Here is a 21,520-nt window from a genome sequence, read left to right as displayed (position 1 = left end):
CTCTCTCTAAAAACAACATAAAAAATACTCAATGTCAAATCAAATCGTAAAAGACCTAAAGAGTAATGGGAAAGAGAGATAAATAATAGAAGGGAACGAATTTCCGTACCCTCCATCTTTCACCAAAAAAAGAAAAAAATGATAGAAGGGAACGTCCTTACCAAAAAAAATCATAGAAGGTAACGTCGTCGTTCTCCTCGCGCATTCACAGTTGTTCCAAACTCTCTCTGCTCTGCCAGCTCTGACATATTCATACGTATTCTGTCTCTCTCTTGCCAGCTCTGCTTTTATTTCTTGGTTCTCCGATAAATGGGTTTTCCATCATCCTCTATATAAACTTCATAGTCGAGTGAAATCTCTCTCTCTCTCTCTCTCTCTGAGTGATATTTCTTCTTCTGATAGAGAGAGAGTCATGGCTGAGATTGGAAGTCATGATGTTGTGGTGGAAGTGAAGGACACGAACTCAACACCCAAAATCAAAGAAGAGGCAGGCTCCTGTTTCTCTCTGCCTTTCTTCCAAAAGGTGAGATGTCCAGGATTGTTCCTCCGTCGTCTCCTTCCTGTACTTTTCGTGCCCGTGCTGCAACAGAAGAGAAAGAAAAATAAATCAGTCCTTTTCCCTCCTTTTTAAGTTCGTTTTATGTCCTTGCTTCTCCATTTTATCCGTAATTCCTTGGCATCTTGCTGCCCATGGTAGAAAACTACGTGTACTCTATTTTTTTGAAACATCGATCTTTCGGAATTCATTTGGCAGTACGGACTAGTGCAGTCCTGCCCCAAAGATCAACATGAAGTTTCGAGCCTATGTCCAAAACCAAAGATTTTCTCCTTACCATTAGTCTCCAGTTAAAACAGACGCAACTTAGGAGCAAAATTAATCACCATAGAACCTGCACGAGTGATGCGGGATTGACTTTAACGTGATCTTGGGCTGTTCGCAGTTGATAGCGGAGATGTTGGGGACCTACTTCTTGATATTCGCGGGTTGTGGGTCGGTGGTGGTGAACAAGAATGAGAAGGTGGTGACGCTGCCGGGGATAGCGATTGTGTGGGGGCTCGTGGTGATGGTCCTGGTTTACTGCGTCGGCCACATCTCCGGTGCCCATTTCAATCCCGCCGTCACCATTGCTTTTGCCGTCACCAGGAGATTCCCACTGAAGCAGGTAATTTTGGAAATTTTTCACCTTACATCTCACGTGGTTACATAGCAGGATTGCTTCCAACTACCATGTCTTAGTCGTGCATTTGGTAATGGAGCTTATTAAAACTGGGCAAATATCGAATAATTAACGGTCAATGTCCTATCTGTTATGCCCTCATCTAATGATGTTTCGATCCTCCTTTTCAGGTACCGGCTTATGTATTGGCGCAGCAACTCGGGTCGACCCTTGCGGCTGGGACACTCCGGTTGTTGTTCTCAGGGGCCATGACCAATTCGCAGGGACACAGCCTTCCGGGTCGGACTTGCAATCCTTTGTGATCGAGTTCATCACAACGTTCTACCTCATGTTTGTCATCTGTGGTGTTGCCACTGACAGTAGAGCTGTGAGTTTCACTTCATGCGTTGGTATCTTTTTTCTTTTCTTTTGGCTAAAGTTTCACATAATAGGCTGACAGGAGGGAGTAATAGCCTGTGGCTGTCAGGTGGTCTCAGGTGGTCTCAGGTTGTCAGGGGGGAAATGAGTGAAAAAAAATTAAGGGTGGGGAAAGAGACAAAGGAATTAAGTGAGTCTGGGCGCCGCGGCGGGGATGGAACCCCCACGGGGACTTTTTATTTAATCGAAAGGATTATTAAATATAATTAAAAAGTAATTTCAAAAAATAAAAGTATTGTATGATGAATGATTAGTGTAAATTCATTATAAGCTCCTTTTTTAATTAATTAATTATTTATAAATTTAAATCAAATTAATTAAAAATAAAAATATTTATTTAATATACAACGTAATAAAACAGTATCGAAATTTTTTTATTTTGAAAAATAACGTATCGACGTGTCGTGTCGTGTCGTGTCATATTGAGTGTCCATGTCGTGTGTCGGTGCAAGTAAACTTAGATAATAGCTGGTTTTCTCGGTAGTTCTCGTAAAAAACTGACTTTATTATTTGAATACAAGATAGGAAAAAATAATAATAATAAAAGACAAGTTGATGTTCATCCTGTGTGATCACATTAATCATAATAAACAAACCCAATTATTATTCTCATTAAGAAATCTTATCTTGATGGACTATTTATGACATGGACTTGATCCTGTAGTTTAATCCAATAGCGACAATTATTTATTGTATGAATAATCAATTATGCCATTGTTTAATCATCTTGTGTTTGATTTGTTCAGATTGGAGAGCTTGCTGGTCTTGCTGTGGGTGCAACTATACTGCTCAATGTGATGTTTACTGGGTAAATTTAACTTGTCCTGTCTGCAGTTTTAAATAAACTTGTCTTTCTGCTGTTTCAACTCATTCCAAATGGTCTTGATGATGCTTATTCGTTTCCACATTAGTCTACACAAGATGATGACAAATATAGGCTTAGGATTTAACCAAGGTGGTCAGACGAAGGCATTTATATTTCAGTCTTGTTTCTGTTTCAAAGTTTTCTTTAAGCAAGAAAGCAACCTTGGAACAAAATTGAGAAAACTGATCATTGATTTGTGCTCTCTCGTCAACTAGGCCAATTACAGGAGGGTCGATGAACCCCGCAAGAAGCTTGGGGCCAGCGATTGTGTCTAACCATTACAAAGGGATATGGATATACCTACTTGCCCCGACCATGGGCGCGATATCAGGGCTGCTGTCTACAACATCATCCGATTCACCAACAAGCCTTTGCGCGAGGTTGTGCGGAGCGGCTCCTACTGAAGATGGTTAGCCTAGTCACTTATAATCTGCACGGTGATAGTGTGAGATAGATTGAAATAATGGTGCATCAGGTCTGATGATAGCGAGTTACGCATTGAAAGAAGACCATTGATGGTTTATAAAAGAGCCGTTGAAGTTTTGGATTCCGTAGGCTGATAAACCGTGACGGTATATATAGCTGATAGATTTCTGAGACAAGACAACAGTAATATGCTGTTATTGCCTTCTAAACTAGAAATCTTCATTACTATTGATCTGTAAACCTCTCTATATTTGGTTTAGCATCGTAATAGCTTATAGTTAAAGAGTAAGTGCAATGTTATTGTATCCTGATTGTATGATCTATCAAGTGAAGGGAGCTACACTAGCAAATTGTAACTTGCAGTGTTTTTCTGATGATTCTCGACACCATCTCAAGTTCTTGATGTGAAAGAGAGAGAGAGAGAGAGAGGAGGAAGGGGGGTTGGTGCCATGGTCGAAAGGGATTAGGTTCAGATATGAGGGTGAATTTTCGAATGCGGTGTCTTTCTCTAATTTGGATAATAAATCGTATCTAAAAATTCCAATTGCAGTAAATTTAAAAAGTTGCTGTTTACACTAATGGGTAGGTATCGAATGCATGGATTTAGTTTTAAATGCATAGGAAAGATCTGCACTTGAAAGAACAAAAGCGATGATGACACTAGCATACTCCGAATTTGGATCCAATATCATAATGGTGTTACTAAAACTTATTTTGAGTAAGGTACTCAAACCTTCTCAAAAGTTGACACTATAAATAGAAAGCCAAGACCAATGTTAGGCCTACAATTGAGTTTTGGTAAAATTGAATTACGGACTTAGTCCGAATCCTGTTCCCTGCTCTTGCTTCTATGTCAATTATCCTTTTGTTCTAATTCTCACGAGTCGAACATCAAATCTGCTGAAATATCTCGCATTATTACACCTCTCACAGTCTGTGTATCTTCATACATGGCGAGTTTGTTGTTTTCCGGGATATTATCCAATATCCGAAGTTAAGTCATATCCTTCAATAAGTCTTTGTTCGGCTGGAACACTTTTAAATCGCTTGTGAGAATTTCTAATGCTTTTGGGCGATCATTGTTGTCCAGCGTTTCAAGACATTTTTGTTTTCTCAGATCCAAATAGATCCGGGTGATGAATATTGATGTGGATCTCTGTGAAATTGGAAAAGAAAAAAGAAAAAAAAACTTCTCAGCCTCATTCCACTCCCCTTCGCCCTCCTTGAAACCCTAATATTCTAATCTGACTGTCTCCCACTCGTGCAAAGCTGCAACTCTTCGAAAGACTTCAGTTGGGAAGCGAAGACCGTCGTGGACCGGGCCAAACTAAAAATGAAGAGTATCGGGCCCTTTCTTTGGCCCATTGCAACAGGGACTCAAATCGACCCGCGGATTGGCTGGCAAGAGCTCGTAGAACCAATTCCCTCCCATTAAATTGGTTAGAAAACCCCCACCTGCTCTATTCGATCTACTATGTGCTGATGCGTTTAATGTATTTTATCCAAACTTGGCTAAGTAATTTCAATGAAGTCGTTACTTTTGACCCCAAAAAAAAAAAAAAAAAAAAAGTATTAGCTCCTCAAAATAACTCCAGCCAAAAATTAACTTTCTATTCTCGCTTGAGCGCCTGTGTAGTTTCTCTGTATCCACCAAATTCGTTGCTGTTGAGTGCTGTTTTGACACTTTCCTTTCAAGGAAAAAAATACCCCATTAGATTCGCCACCGTCAAACAAGTTAGATCTTGAAATTTCGTTGTGATTCACCGCCGCATGCACCTCACATATGGAGCAGTAGGTCGTTTCATTTCGAATTGGTTTTTAAGGTATTTCGACATGCTAAGTTTGTTTTCATCATGATTTTCTTTAATATGTCCTTCAAGGTGCTGGCTTCTCCATCTTCTTTATTAATTCTATTGTTTTCGCTGGTACAGTGCATATAACGAATAAATTGGAAAATTCACTACGCATGAAGACCAATTTGAATGGTTCAAATTAAAATTTATGGGCTAAAGAAATGTTAATTTTTTTTTTTGGATGCTGGCTTTGGAATTACATTACTGCTAATATTTGTGTGCCTACTGAGATTACTGGCGAAATTGAGGACAACTTCTCTCTACAAAGAAGCTGTGCACGCGCTTGAGCGTGAATCGGGAGTTTATTTTGGTCTGAGTTATTTTGAGGAGCTGATGTCTGATGGGTAGTGTATTGAGGTAGAGAAGTATTTTTCCGGTTTCACAAACCTCCGCTTCAGCAGATTCTCCACCCAGAACTATTTCGAACTGAGGAAACAAAAATATTTTGAAGCGCCGGACAGCAATGATTGCCCGAAGGCATTAGAAATTCTCATAAGCAATCAAAAGATTTTCAGCCAAATAAAGACTATTCAAGGAAATCACTCGACCAGTTTCACAAATCTCCCTTTTCGGAGCTCCCCTCTACCGTGTGTGTAGCTATGGCCGCCCCCACCCTCACCTTCATAAACCCTAATCCCCCACCATAACTTAGCCTTTAATTCTCGTTCTCATCACCCCACCCATAGAAATCGCATCGCAGCCCCTTCATTCTGTAGGCCTTGCTGGAATCTTTACCGATGGTTCAATGTTACATTCCCTTACATCAAACCCCGAAGTGATCTTCAGAAGCAACAGCGGCAACGGATAAAATCCTGGAGTGATCTTCACGGCGAAGTCTTCTTCTCACCATTTACGGCAATATTCCTGCACATCGGGGAAAACGGATAGGTCCCTCAGCAAGAGAACTCCAGCGGCAGAACACCAGCGGCAATGGCGGCGGAGGAAGGAGCAGTGGGTCGTCTCACCCATCTCTGTGATATATTGGGTAAGCTGATGTATGAGAATGATATGCATATTCTAGATGAGGAAATATCAAAGGAAAAAAAATTCAAGAATGTCGATTCTCCCTTGTTGGGCAACTCTACAAGAACCCTACCATTAATTTCCAAGTTCTTACAACAGCGATGAAAAAGGCATGGAAAAATGAGAATATAGAAGTAAAACCCTTAGAGAATGGGAAAATCAGCTTTGTATCTTGAAATGAAGGGGGACAAAAATCGAGTATTGGAGGGAGTTCCTTGGTCCTTCTCTAACCACTTATTGCTATTAAAAGCTTGGGAGCGGATACTCCTCCACATTGTTATGAATTCAAGACATGTGCCTTTTGGGTTAGAATATTTGGGCTCCTCTAGAATGGAACTCTCAAAACACGATAATGAAAATTGCCAGCTCAATGGGGAAGGTTCTGGATGTCAAAACAGATGCTAGAGGCCTTGCTTTTCAAAATATTGGGAAAGCAAGAGTGGAGTAATTACGAGTAGGACAATTGATGTGTCATAGAAATAAGAAAGTATGACTGGACTTCAAATATGAGCGTGCCCTTTTTTTGTTATTCATGTGGAAAAATTGGACATTATGCTAATTATTGTAAAGAGACACCTTAGGACGAGGAAAAATTCACAACCGAGCTGGGGATGCTTTAGAAGCTAGCTGAAAGCAGAAACCTGAGATCATAGCCCATTCTAGAAAGTGTTCTACCAAGAAGTATCAACAATTGAAGATGTAGAAGAGGTTGTTTCCGAAACCCCTGAGCAGCCAAGGCAAAATGAAGTTATGGAAGAAGGTTGGCCTATTCCTCTTAGCATTAATCAGAATATTCGGCAGGGAGGTCCCGAACAAATGATAATGGACCCTAACTACAACATCACAAAAGACATAACCATGTATAACTCAAGGAAAAGAGCTCTTATGCTCATAGGTCCAGAGCATATTAACAATCCAATTGTCCAACCATCAACTACCTCAGATAGCATTAGAAAGAAAACCCTCACACAACCTAAAAGTCCCTCTACCAAAAAACAAAGAAGAGCCAGCGATCATGCATCTACCACCCCAATACAAGGCCAGTTGGATGAGACTTAGCTTCTGGACACTCCTACTTAGGTGACTGAAGAAGTTGCAGCATGGGTTGTAGTGACTAGCCCTAATAAGTCACCAAATGAACTATGAATATATTAAGTTGGAATTGTCAAGGGTTGGGCACACACTTGACAGTCCGAGAGTTAAGAGCCTTAACGGCTTAATTCAAGCCCTCTTTAGTTTTTCTAATGAAGACAAAAAATAAAATTGAGTTTGTGTAGAGAGTGAAGAAGACTCCAATTTTAGAGTTGTTTAGTAGTTGATCTGTGGGTACGGCGGAAGGTTTGGCTATTATGTGGGATGATCGTATTTTATTAGAAATTGACTTAGTGATTGAAAGTTTTGTGAACTTGAGATGTGAAGCGGGGGTTAAGGGTAATAAAATGAGGATTACCTTTGTTCATCCTCCATATACATACCCAAAGAGGCTGCAACTTTGGAGACTGCGTCGGATAAGCTCTATAAATACTCTGCCTTGGATGTGCTTAGGGGACTTTAATGAAGTGTGATTTTATTGGGAAAAAGTGGGGAAGCGATTGGTTGAAAACTTTAGGATGACTGCTTTTCGAGATTGCTTAGATGCATGCTCACTAATGGACCTAGAAAGCAAGGGATGTGTATTTACTTAGGCTAATAATAGGGAAGGGATGAATATGTGAAAGAATGACTAGACAGAGTGGTATGCACAATAGAATGGCGGCTGATGTACCCTGAAGTTAGACGTATGCCCTCCTTGTAGTAGGCTCGGATCATAATCCTATCCTCCTTTCTCTTCAGCCAAATCAGGTTAGGAGAAAAGAGTTTTCAGATTTGAGGCCTTTTGGCTTGAGAGTGAAGAATGCAGGGAAGTAGTGTTAAAGTCTTGGGAAACTAAAACTCAGCCCCAGGAAGGTTTAGTTGGTAAGCTTCTTGATGTCCACAATGCACTTTCTAAATGGAGCATAAAGAAATTTGTGAACGGAAAAAGGAGAATCAGCATGCTGAAGCAGGAGCTAGAGTGGCTAACAAACAATATTTTGGATCCCTTCAATAGGGTACACTTCAAAAGTTGCAAGGTGAAATTGACGAGCTTGGGAGGCAAGAAGAAATGTCTTGGGGGTTACGCTCTAGAATTAGTTGGTTGAGATGGGGATATCATAATACAAAATACTTCCATGAGACAACCATCCAAAGAAGACAGAGAAACAAGATTTCTATGCTACAAAATGCAGAAAACACATGACTGTTTGAGCAAGATTAGTTGAGAGAACATATTGTGCAATTTTTGAGAACTATATGAGTCCTATGTCCTCTGAAATTTCGCACAGTTGTAGATCAAATATATGTGCTAGTAACATACGAAATGAACAGTACATTACCAGCTGAAGTAACTTTAAAAGAAGTGACAGATGTAGTGTTTCGGCTAGGCGCTACTAAAGCTCCCGGGCTAGACGGTCTTAATGGACTATTCTATCATCATCATTAGGAAGACATCAAATGGGACATTTTTAAGGAGGTGGAGAACTTCATGACAACTGGCTTTCTTTCACCAGCTCTAAATCGAAAAAATATCTCCTTATCCCGAAGGTTCAGAACCCAGAGAGACTAGATCAATATCATCCAATAAGCTTATGCAACTTTGGCTACAAGATTATTTCAAAAGTGCTGGCTAATAGACTTAAACCTCTCCTACCAGAAATTATAGCAGCAGAACAAAGTGCTTTTGTTGGCGGGAGGCAAATTCGGGATAATATCTTTATTGTCCAGGAGGTGTTGCATCAAATTAGAATAAGAAGCAGGAAAAAGAAATTCCAAGCGGTTCTTAAATTAGACATGAAGAAGGCCTATGATCGAGTGGAATGGGATTCTTGGAGGCATTTTTAATTAAGACCGGCTTTGATAGAAATGGGTGAGATGGGTAATGCAATGTGTTACTACGGTCACACTTAACATTAAATTTAATAGAGAACCTCTTCAGTACTTTTAGCCTTCAAGAGGACTCAAGCAAGGGATCTTATCTCCTTATCTCTTTATTATTGTGGTAAATGTCTTATCCTCATTAATGAAGAAAGCTGTGGATAATGGAAGTATTACAGGGGATTATGTGGCATCCGGAAATTCGACGGCCCTCAAGTATGCAATGGCCATGTTTTCTTTTACCTATTGGACTCGAGCCTTCTCGCCAATTAGCTAAGTTGAAGACCTCGATGTTATACGCGACGTCACCACCACCCTCCCCTTCAACGGCCACACGAATGGCCCATGCAATTCATATACATGTAGAAATTATGGTAGCTTTTGGGAGAAGTTGGGCCACGCACGGAGACCATGCGGCCACGAATTGTTGGCCCAAGCTGCCGAGTTTCCCTTTCATTCGGTCGGCAAATGAGTCAACAAAAGGAAAATTCATTGACTCAGCAGCCACGTGAACTTACCGATTGGTGGACAACGCATGAGGAAGGATCGAGCAAGAGAGGACACATCACTTGCATGGACGTGTGAGGTGTCACCATTTCTCACTACCACCGAATCTCATTTTTATTGACTCTCAAAGTCAACAAATGAAGAAACAAAATGCTCGTACAGGTGAGGAAGAGAGAATGAACCGAAACCAGCGGAGTGAGAGTGAGGTACCGAGCGAAACTTGAGAGAGAAAGAGAGGGTTTGAGCGAGAGAAAGTGTGAGTGAACAGCAGAGAGTGAACGGCCAGAGGAAGAGGAGACCGCCCTGCCGTGCGTGTGAGCTGCCGCCGTCGACGCCGCTCGTCTTCGCCGCCGTTAGGCCGCATCGCCAAACCGAACTCCCTAGCTGTTGAACTCTAGGACTTGAGGCAAGTGGATGAAAGTCCATGAATCTATAATGTGGTGCTGTTATTGTCTAGTATGGTACAATACACTTGGAAATATTTGAGTTCTGGAATTAGAATGTTAAATTATGGGTAATCAAAGTAAAAGCAGGATCATGAGATTGAGGAATTACGTTGGTTTTGTGTATATCTTGATCCTGTTGATTTATTGATGAAAGATTGACTTTTAGTAGACTTGTGGAAGCAAGATAGTTACTGTGGAAATGGGAATTTATGGGATTCGCTTAATTCAGTGCAGTTTTATGTGTAATCTTGTAATTTTGAGAAATTTTATGAAGAGTTATAATATGAATTTGATATCGATTTCTTCATGGAAGTTGTGAGGAATTGCGTGAACTAGAGTATATAATTTTATCAGAATTTCTCGGAATCAATACAATGGCTTAATTCTTTGTTAATATGCAGTGCTTCCTGTTGGATTTTATTCTGATATCAAAGAATACTGAACTGAGTTGTGTGAACTACCATTCATTATACATAACGAATCTGGCTTAGTGTCCTTAATGAAAAATTTTCCTCTAGATCTCATTTATAACGTGTTAAAATTTCAGAATTTTTCATGGGCATTTGCTGGTTATTTCGAAGTCTCTACTGAAGGCGTGCATTCTGGTTGTTATACTGTTTTGCTATGAACTGCTCATTTTGTTATAAGAATCATTGTATCTTGAGTTGTTATTTGTTATTCACTTGATAGATGCATTGATATTCAGCATATCACATGACATTGGAAAATTTGATTAAGTCTTATGAATCCATGGAACCCATGACGTCATTGCATCAAAATGTATTTGGTAATGAGATATATATTGTGATGTGAATGTTACCGTCGGAGGTGTGAGCCGACGATGCCCTGGGAGTGTCGGGATGCCCAAGGATCGAGTGAGTCGACGCCGTTGGATGCCCGGAGGTTTGTGCGAGGGTCCTCGGGAGTTTCGGGATGCCCGGTTGTAGGGATTGTACGTAAATCCGGAGGGAAGGGGCAACCATTTTCATGGCGAGCCACTGGATATACCTCGTGATGCTAGGTGGGGTGCGAGATGCCCAGGGGGTTTGACGGAACACGCTCTGGATGCCTAGGAGGTTTGTGCCGGAGGGTCTCGCGATGCCGGGTTGGGTGCGAAAGCCCGGAGGGATGCAAACACTGGTCCACAGGGAATGAAACTTTTCTTTGAACGTTAAAACCGGTGCATTAAAGGAGTGCATGTGTGTGCATGTGGCATGATATGAGAGTTTGTTTGTGAAATTGAGTGAGTTTCACCCGGCACTGAAAATATGTTTGTTGTGGCATTGAATTGTTGTTATGAACGTGGTGCAAGTAAAATAGACCCTTGATGGCATGCATATATATATAAATGATAAGGGTGTTTTGTATGTATCGGATGATTATAGTTTCTACATAATATAGTGTAATGGATCTTTTATTGCTGAGTGATTGTACTCACCCCTATGGGGACTAACATTTCAGACTAAACGAAAATGCCGCTGCTACCCGTGACTCCGGCATGTTTACGGACTCTGATTGACTTACAATGGGAGTGGACCGAGCAGTTATCCTGGGGTGCACGGGTTGGTATTCGAACGCGTGAGGATCTTTCGACTTTTGAGGTAGGCCTCTCATCGGGCCTATTCACCGGGAGTACACATCGGTTCTTGTCTGTATGGATGGCCGCCTTATGAGGGTGCTACCACCACCGCCGGCCAACGGACTGTTTGGATATGATCCGGAGTCGGGGGTAGCAGGAGATGCATTTTTGGGATGCCGACACCTGGGTGATGGACGGATGCAGATGATATCCAGGATAGAAGTTGGTTTTCTTTTGGGTAATCGCCGGGCACAAAGACCTCGGCGTTTTGTTGTACCAACTATCATAGTCCATCCCTTATATAAATAAAAGTGTTCGGCCTAAATTATGAAAGTTTTAGTATGGTGTGTATCACTTTATATTTTGATGAAGGGTAGTTGAATTATGCTTCCGCCATATTATTTGCGTAGGGACCGGTAAAGAAAACAATGAAAACCCCCAGGTATTATAAGTTATGTTAAAATTTCTTTGGTATCAGAGTATTATGCTACAAGAGAATGTAAGCGTGGCGACCTAACGGATCGGGGCCGTTTCGGGGTGCCACAGATTAGGCTAAATAGAAGGTGTCCTACTCTTTCTCATTTACTATTTGTGGATGATTCAATTTTTTTCATGAATGGTACTACTCTAGAATGTCAAAATTTGGCAATGATTTTGAATCAATATTGCCTAGCATTTGGACGGGGGAGATAAATTTAAACAAATCGAGAATCTTCTTTAGTAAGGGCTGCCCTCAATCTTTGAAAGAAAATATGGCAAGGGAATTGCGAGTTCCTATTATTGACAAAACTAGCAAATATCTGGGTATTCCTTCAGATTGGGAGGGTCAAAAAAAACAAATGTTTGCTTGGATTCTCGGGAGAGTTAGCTCAAAATTGGAAAGTTTGAAGGAAAAGCTACTTTCTAAAGCTGGAAAAGAAGTGCTGCTGAAAATGGTGGTTCAAGCATTACCACAATACGCAATGTCAGTATTTAAGCTACCGGTTTCCATTTGCAAGGCTATTGAACAGAAAATTGCTTCATTTTGGTAGAAGACTAATGAAAAGAAAGTAGGCATTCATTGGAAGAGATTGGATACTTTGAAAATCGGGAGAGATAAAAGGTGGAATGGGTTTCAGAGATCTTCCATTTTTCAATAAAGCAATGTTAGAAAAGCAGGCTTAGTGGTTGAGTCAAAACTCAACGTCTCTTTGGAGCAGCTTATTTAAGGGACTTTATTATCCCCACATGGACTTTTGGCATGCAAAAAAGGGCCTTCGACCTTCATGGGGATGGCAAAGCTTGGTCTTAGGAAGGAATTCGATTGCACCTCAAGTCATATGGAAAGTAGAAGATGGATCCAAGATTAAAATCAGGGAAGATAAATGGCTGCAGAGAGGTATTATTTAGGGTCCCGTGAATGTTAATGAACCCTCCTTAGTATCGGAACTCATTGATCAAGAGGAAGGGAGATGGGACGAAATGACTCTAGCGGCACACTTTGAGGAACAAACAACTGAAGAGATCTTGGCTATCCCAATTAAACCCCAAACAGAAACAGATCAACTTGCGTGGATTGGTACTCGGGGGAAAATATACGGTTAAAAGTGGGTACAACTACATCAAGGAGAATATGGAGCAATATTAAGAAAACCAAGCCGTGCCAACAGAGGATAACCTTTTATGTGGAAAGATGTTTGGAATTTGCACACCCACCCAAGATAAGAATTTGCACACCCCACCCAAGATAAGAATTTTCATGTGGAATTTATGCCAAAACGCTCTCCCAACAAAGGATAACCTTTTCGAAGGAAAATCTTACTTTGACCCATATGTCCATTATGCAATCACGACAAGGAAACGGTTGAACATCTCTTCTGTTATGTTTGTAGTCAAACAAATATGCGGCAACCTTGTGTGCTGAACATTAAGATATCAAGCCGAGGGCTTAACATGGATTGAAGAATGGTTGTAAACTCAAGGATAAGACAACTAACCCCTAAATTTGCATTTGGTGGCTGCAACTTTGTGGAATATTTGGAAGGTACGAAACCGAGACCATCTTTCGAGACAAAGCACCCAGATGCGTCGACCATCATTGACTCAGCTCAAAGCGGCGAAAAGCCGATCGCTTGAATCCAAAGCCGAGAGCGAGATTTGGAGGCGGAGTAAGCGTCGGATTTAGGCACACGGAACCAACGAGAGACCTGAATGAAGAGCTACGACACGGAACATAGAGTTTGGCGGCTTAGAAGCGGTGGATCTAGTAGCACGATCGGTGAACTTCGGAAATCGGAGCCGAGCGGAAACCGCGCCACAGGAAAGGAGCTATGGGAGCTAAATCTAAAGCCTAATCGAGACGAGAGTAGGTCAATCGAAGTTGCGACTTGGGTGAGAGGATGCTGGAGGTAGAGTAGGCGCAGGATGGAAGAAGAGTACACAATTGGGAACATCGACACGAATGAAGAGCTACGACATGGGAACGAGAGGCGGGCGGCCTAGAAGCGGTGAATGCGAAAGCAAAGTCGGTGGACACGAATACGGGAAGTTGAGCGAGAGAGCCGCGCCATGGGAAGGAGCTGCAGGCGCGGGTTGATGTTGAATCAGGAAGCAAAATAGAGTCTACCAAAACTGCGACACAGGCACCGTGCGGACGGAAGATCGACCCATCACCGAAGCGGTGGCTTAGGGAATAGCGAGACGGCAGATCTCGAAATCGAAGTGAAACACCTCAAATCACGATTCCACCCTTTGGAAGGAGCTTATAAGATCACCATAGATGGAATGCACGTACTTGGTTCGCTAAAGCACTCCATTGCCTACATGTCGAGATTCGGGTGGGAGGCTATTGGGAGGAGTGTTTGAATCGTTCAAGCTTCCTTTCCCTTGATGGCTGAAACCTAGCCTTATGGGAAACCTTCAACTACTTCTTTTCTAAAAAACACAAAGTGCTTATTTTTAGTCGGAAAACTTACAACTAGTCAAAGTCATGAATAGTTATGAATAGTTGAGTTGGGAGACTCAACCTCTTGTTAGCAAGTGTAAGGAAAGAATAGGAGGCTTTCTCAAATATTCAAATAGTACACTACTTTAGAGAGGCCAACCATGTTACTGATTGGATAGCCGACCCACAGAAAAAATTACTTTATCTCTAAATTGGGTGCTTGTCCTCTCCCTTGACTCCGTTGGACCTTTAATGTAATGATGCCCATTTACTGGGCTCTCATCTTTGCTTAGTTAATGAAATATTTCGCTTCCAACCAACAAGAAAAAAAAAGAAAAGAAAAGGAAATCACTCAACCTTTGACATTGGATTACATCAGGAGAAACTTGATCTTGCCTTGTATGGAGATCCATAAAATGCCGAAGTGAAATATTTAAATTCATCCCATAGTCAAGCGGCGTGGAATATTTCTACAAAATCAACTTGAGTAAATGCATTCTACACGTCATTTTCCTTGGATTCAAATTAGGCAATATAATCTATGTTCCATTAACTCAATCTTATAACATAAAGGTATCCATTTTGGATCAATTTGATATCTTTAATTATATGATTTGATTAGATTTCTTGTTTACTAGCCAAGGATGTAATGGCCAACATAACAGTTAGCAATTTCTGACTACCACATAATTTAGTAGATGCATTTTCACTCAAAGGAATCTGCAAAGTTTTTAGTTAGCATCTCGGTGCAAACATCTTTTTTACTGTTATATGCTTTGCAAAGAATTATAATTTTACACACCATAATTTGTGTACTCAAATTTTGCATTCGATATTGAAATGGATTGAGCACGAACAAACGAATAACCGCAAGAGAGTGATTAGTTTGTTCTAGCAAACTTGAATATATTTTTCATGAGTGCTAGACATTACGTAAAAAAGGCCTTGGTGTTATACAAGCATGGACTTGGGCGAAAGCACAATCTTCTATCATATAGAAAGTGAAAAGAGTTTTAAGGGATAAAAGAAATGCAACTTAGGCTTACAACAATTCAACCTTTTTCACTTGGCCTATACCCTCCTAGCTCCAACTTTCTAGAAAGGCCAGAAAATCTGCTTTGTAATTCTTTAAATGTTACAACTTGAATATGCCACATCTACCTGAAGTCTTTGTTAGATGTATGCCTAAAGCTACCATGTAATAGTTACACATTATGGATTTCGGTTGTACTATCATTATTATTTAATTGATTGCAGTGACATATTCATTTATTTGTCCAATTATTTTATATTTATGAATGATTCCATAAAATTAGTTGCAACTAGACCTATTCTTAAACCGTCATTCATAGTTAGGCTGATTTTTAAATCGTTCTCGTCGATGGATTATTAGTGGATATTAATAATTGTTGAGACCCGTGTGTTATTAACTTCACCATTAAGTATTGGATCTTGTTGACACCTAAATTTTGGTGACCCTTTTAATTATTAATTGCATTAAAAATTAGGGATTAATTTTAACCCCTAAAAAAAATATTAGTTAATTAATTAATTGCATAGCATATAGTTTTAGGTGCATTATTTTAATTTACATTTACATTGGGCTGGTGACAAATGGGTTCAAATTGATGGTTCAGAATATTAATTTAGTGAATTGAATTTATTTCATGAAAGAATAAATCGGTGGCACAGTATCATAGAAAGATTTTACGGATTGATTTGTGCGAGATTTCAAATTTTAGAAGAATCCTCTTGGAATCTAAATCGTATCAAAAACAAATATTGCATTTGGAAAAAGGAATTTTCGTGGATACGGATTTGGAAAAATTAAAACTCTAACCGTGGCCTATAAATAGATTAAATGCGTAGGGTTTGAGGAGGAATTTCGAAAAATTTGGAGCAAGGGCCTTCTTCGGTTTTTGGGGAGAGGAAAAAAAAAAAAGAAAAGTTTTCTTTGCTATAGTTGATAATAATCATTTTTGGACAATGCATATGTGCGGCTTGTCTTTTTTTCTAGTAATTTTGAGTATTTACTAGTGGATTTACCAATTGAGTCTATTTGGCTAATATAGATAAAAATCATTGACATAATATGGGCTTCCTAAGAAGCATGGCCGTCGATAATGTAAACAATTTTAGTTTTTTTGAATTTTCTATCTTTCTTTTCTTTTCTTTCTTTTAGTTGTTTCTTTTTTGGTTCAAAGGGCCTCAACCCTTTGGTTGAGGATTGGTGACCTTCTTGGAGCCATTGACAGTCAACAACCCCCATTGACCCTTGGTGGGGCCCACACCTTAGCTGCCACCATTGCTGCCAGGCAGGGCTGAGCGAGGATGCATACACACTTGTCTCGCAATATTTGTGAGACTCTTAAGCGCTCATTGACTGTAGTGAGGGCTTCGTGGCCCTCACCTAGGGGCTAGGGCTGTTGACCCTCGACAAGTGGCTAGTGAAGGTTGCTAGCCCCATCACCCTTTGAACCAAAAAGGGAAAAGAAAAGAAAGAAAAGAAAAGAAAAGAAAAAGAAAAAGAAAAAAGGAAATGAAAATGAAAATGAAAAACATTGAAAGGTCATTAAAATTTGCCCATGTCAAAAGTGATTGGTGTCATGTCCTATTCTAAGTAAAATTACCCAAATAGATTTAATTGGCAAAACTTGAAAAGGTTTTATGAAACAATTAATAAAAAATAAAGATTTCGGGCTGAATTGGTAAAATTGCAACATGTTCAAGATTTTGAACAATTTTCCCCCTTTTGACAATAATTACCAGTTTGCTAATCCTTGCAAGAGAATTGACAAGTAACTTAAATGTAAATGATAAAGAGAACTTATTCTTATGTAGTTGCACTTGTTGATTAATATTCTATTTAATTAATGAAGTTTAGGTGTGTTTGTTCACAAATGATTTAAGATCTAGAAAATATTTTTGAAAAATGATGTTTGTATTGCTTATAAAAATGAATGAATAAATAAATAATTTCATTATCCACAAAATAATTAATCATAAATCATTATGACAATGAAAAATACATTACGACTAATTTTTGCTTATATAATCAATTTTTTTTTCAAATGTAAGTTTTCAAAATAAAGAGAGCCTTAATAGCATTTTCCTTTTCCTTTTCATTTTGTTGTATTTATCTTTTTCTGAAATAAATTCCAATGTCTTCTCACAACTCTTGCGATCAATGTTTAGTGTGTTTTAATTTGAGGAAAGAATTTTTTCTACTCATTAGTTTTCAAGACTTCTCACTTATTTGATTTACTGAAAATAATCGATCAATGGAAAGATATTTATGGTAAAAGAAAATAAATGTTTTTAAAGTTGGGAAAATAAAGTCTCTAATATGAAAAAGTGAAAAATATTTTTAAAAAATAGTTAGCATTTTCTTTGCTATGATAATCCTCGAAACATACACACCCTTTCAAGTTTGCATATTTCCATGTGTGCATATTTAAAAAGGCCCAAGCTCCTCTAATGCCTTCTCTTGTAAGATAATAAATGATAGGATATTACTAATTAAAAGAGATAAATGTTTATCCAAACTCTAAAGAAAATCACAGAAAAATTGGGGAAGCGATTGATTGAAACCCTGAAGGAGTTGTTACACAGTGGAATTCACGTGACAGGTCCAACCAGATAGAAAATTGCATACCAATTACAAACATATCACAATGGACAGACCGGCTTTCCCCATATATTACTTTGGTTCGAATTATAGATTCATTCCGAGCACGTGAAGTTGGCGCAATATGTCTAAAAAGAGGGGACGTATAACATGCCGTATAGATGCGTGATTGCTAAATCACACATGTATGAAGTACAAAGATGATTCCTGTCATTACCCATAACGCGAAATGGTGAAGCTAATGAAGACTCTTTCTTGATTCAATCCTTTTAACTGGGAAACAAATCAAGTGCTCACCCATAAACGAAGCTTTACAGTTCAGGTTTAAAGAAAACTTCCTTAACACCATCAATCATTCCCTCCAACCTCTAGTCTTCAACTTACTGAGCTAGCCAACGAAAAGTAGACAAATCACTGAAATGGGTGCCAAAAATCAATAACGAGCAACGAGTAATCCGAAAGTCAATGGAAAATCCACCTTCTCAGCATTGAACCAAATCATATATTTCCTACCAACTACCAAGCAAAAAGTACATTGAAAACTATGTTACTTTACCAAGCAAACCCTTAATCGTGCAAAGGCCGAATCATCTATACTTGGATAAAGAAATTCGAGTTGCAGATCCATGGGGGCCATATTGGGGAGGTACCATCTCTGTGTATCCTTTATTGCATACGTTTCCAACCCTCTCTTTCTTAGCGATAGACCCCCATCATTCCTCATTTTTCTCTTTAGTATAATACTTCCTAGCTAGGTCCAAAAGGATCAGCGATATGTAGAGTTTTTCTAATTGTGGATTATATTAATTGATATTGTAATTTACCGTTTAACGTTTATCGTTTTACTGTAGTTTGGTCTAAAGGTGAGATAAGAGGTTTCTTAATTAGTTTAATATGAGCCGGCTAGCGTGGGCCGAGTTGAGCTTGGCCCGTAATGAAGGAGCGCTGGAAACTCTATAAATAGTATTGAAGTCTCTCCTCTAACCCGAATTCTCACGTGTATCCTCACCTAAGGGGCGTTTATCTAACGACGCCACACGTGAGAGGCCGCCTCATTGAGCTAGTGATACGGAGGGCAATAGAGGAGAAGGACTTGCGCGTGGAACATTGTGTTTCCGCTTTCCGCTTCAAGAACAATGGATCTCAAAATAGGTGCGTTAATCTTTCTACTCAATTATGCATGTTCTTGTTTTAGTTATGGAGATCTTGGGATTACGCAATTTGCGTCCAACACGGTACCCTATCAACCCCTGCTTATATAATTTAAAACATAAAGCTTAAATGTTAGTTTCAGTGTACTGATCTACACCAGATACATTGCAATGCTTATGTTTCATTGTTTCTGATGCATATGGCTCCAAACTCTGTATTATTTTGTGCTTCAAGCCTAGCCTGAATGACTATAAATAAATAATGTCATATGCCAGGCAATAAATAACCTAACCTTCTAGGGAAAGTGCAAAAACCAGCAAGAAAATGGGTGCTATAGAAAGCCTTTAATCGTACGTAGGGGAAAGCTTCAACCACCGTCATGAATAATGTCAAAATTAAAACCCACATACAGGGCCTATCCTTCCCCACAATCCACATCCACTGGAATCCACAAGCAATTTCATGCTAACATTTATATAAACTATGCTGCAAAATGAAGACCAAGCACCATAAATCAAGGGTACCCTTTCTTCTCTTGAATAAACATGAATTAAGGGACTTAAACGTGCCAAAAGAGAGAATACCCGATACAGGAAAAACATGAGAACGCCTCGATTAGGTTTCTCTGCTGAGTAGTAGATTAAAAGCCCGTCAACGAAAGATTATCTAGCGCTGAGAGGTCTACTTTCTACAGCTATGAAAGAATGGGTACGTACGAAACATGAAGCTTCTTTTACATTATTATGTCTTTTTCTTTGACCTGAAACCGCCAAAAACGAAGCAAGGACAATGGCGTTGCTTAGTCCACCGATACCTATGACTTTGAGCAAAGTATACAGATGAATCTGTCGCCCATAGTTATAGCAATACTTCAAATTCAAGGCATGCCACCACGTCCACTTGTCAGATTTCTCTCTACCTTTCGCCGATATTAATGCCAAATGGCAAAAAGAAAGTTTTTAAGAGGCGGAAAACCAACCCCCATTTTCTGGGTCCGACCTCGTGCGCTCCGTCTCTTATTCTGATCGATCCTTCTTCTTTGACCAATGACCTTGTACTAATCGATTTGTTCCTTTCTTATGGGTCTTTAGTAGTTTTGTTCATTTTTCCCTTTCTGATTTTATCTTTCTGTAATCTTAATCCATGTTTGCCAATTGATGTGTTCTCAGATATTGCTGCTCCAAGGCACGCCAGTGCTCATTCTTGGCGTGAAAGTGGAGGAACTCGAGAGGTTTTTTTTTTTTTTTTTTAGCGTCTCTTTTTGATGTAGGAGTGTGGAAGAAAGAAAAGCTCATATATTCTCTCAATGAAAAGCAAAGAAAGAAGATCCTAGAATGCATCGATCCATCGTAGACCCTAAATTTCCTCGCAGAATGATTTCCCACTATCAGCAAAACAAAAACCCTTAAAAGAAACCCCCTTCGTAATTTTCGCAAAAACTGTTAGTTTTTCCAAGTAAGAAAGGTAACTTTCAGCTCGATGCATATATCTGATGAACATTTTTCAATAAAAGATTCAAATACTTGAACATCTTGAAACTAAAAATGCATGCATCCCTCAGATCTTTCAAGCCCCAGCACTCAAACAGGAAAGATATCGAAAGAAAAGCTCTAAACAAATTGATAATTCTAGAATATTTTGTCTCTGTCATGACTGATTACTACATACCGACATGCATGTACTGTACGATCTTACCATACCAAAATTTCACCATCTAATTAAACAAACCTTACACCAAAACTTGATCGCTGCCGTGGTCGTCATCGTCTCAAGCTCAAGCTGTTGCCAACAGAACGTTCAGATCTCGGGTCGGGCGAGAAGGCGAGCATAATGAGGAGGGACATGATCAGGACTGGCACGAAGAGGAGTATCAGTGGCGGTGGGGGCAGCGGTGGCAACACCAGCGGAAGCACCAGCAGCAGAAGAGTGAACAAGGCCAGGATGATCATCATCGACCTCATTAACATGTGCCCCGCTGTGCATGAAGTTATATCTTATAATCTCTGGTGATGGGTATGAAGCAACTATCGATAATCACTCGATCATCACTGGTTGTAGATCTCTCCTCCTGGATATAAGATCATCAAGTGACGCCGCCTGGTCCAACCGTTGCTGCGTTCGCATCGAAGCCTCCCCTAAGACCCTCTGGAAACTCCCCCAGAAAGAGAGATGGAGGGAGAGAGGGTGCGTGTGTGGTCAGTCAATAAAGGAGATTGAAAAGTTCTTGAAAAGAGTTTTTTATATAAACGCACACAGCCTAGCAGGAGAGAATAAATATGATAAGAAGAGAGAATTCTGTCTGCTTTTTAATTTTTTTTTCCAGAGGGATGTGACCCTGTTCGAATCAGGGTCGGACCAATGGAAACTTTGATGATTATAATAAATTCAAATTTTAGCTAAAGGTATGTACAAATTAATGGAAGGAAGATGATCACAGTAGATGAAAACGTGGCTGGATCATAATCTTTATTTCATCCGGTTGTGTGATAAATGCCATCTTTATGAAAGAGGGGGAATATTGTGGAAAATTTTAAAAGGAGAGAGAAATGAGGGAGGGCCAGTGAAAGGGAC

General features: G+C 39.7%; 1 pseudogene; it reads left to right on the top strand.

The window, feature by feature from the left end:
- The first annotated feature begins 361 nt into the window (after window positions 1-361).
- On the top strand, window positions 362-3,010 carry LOC120293008 (annotated as a pseudogene).
- Window positions 3,011-21,520: the final 18,510 nt, after the last annotated feature.

This window comes from Eucalyptus grandis, chromosome 4 (assembly GCF_016545825.1).
Source record: "Eucalyptus grandis isolate ANBG69807.140 chromosome 4, ASM1654582v1, whole genome shotgun sequence".
NCBI classification, from domain to species: domain Eukaryota; kingdom Viridiplantae; phylum Streptophyta; class Magnoliopsida; order Myrtales; family Myrtaceae; genus Eucalyptus; species Eucalyptus grandis.
Note: the sequence above shows the minus strand (reverse complement) of the source record. Positions and strands in the feature narration are given on the sequence as shown.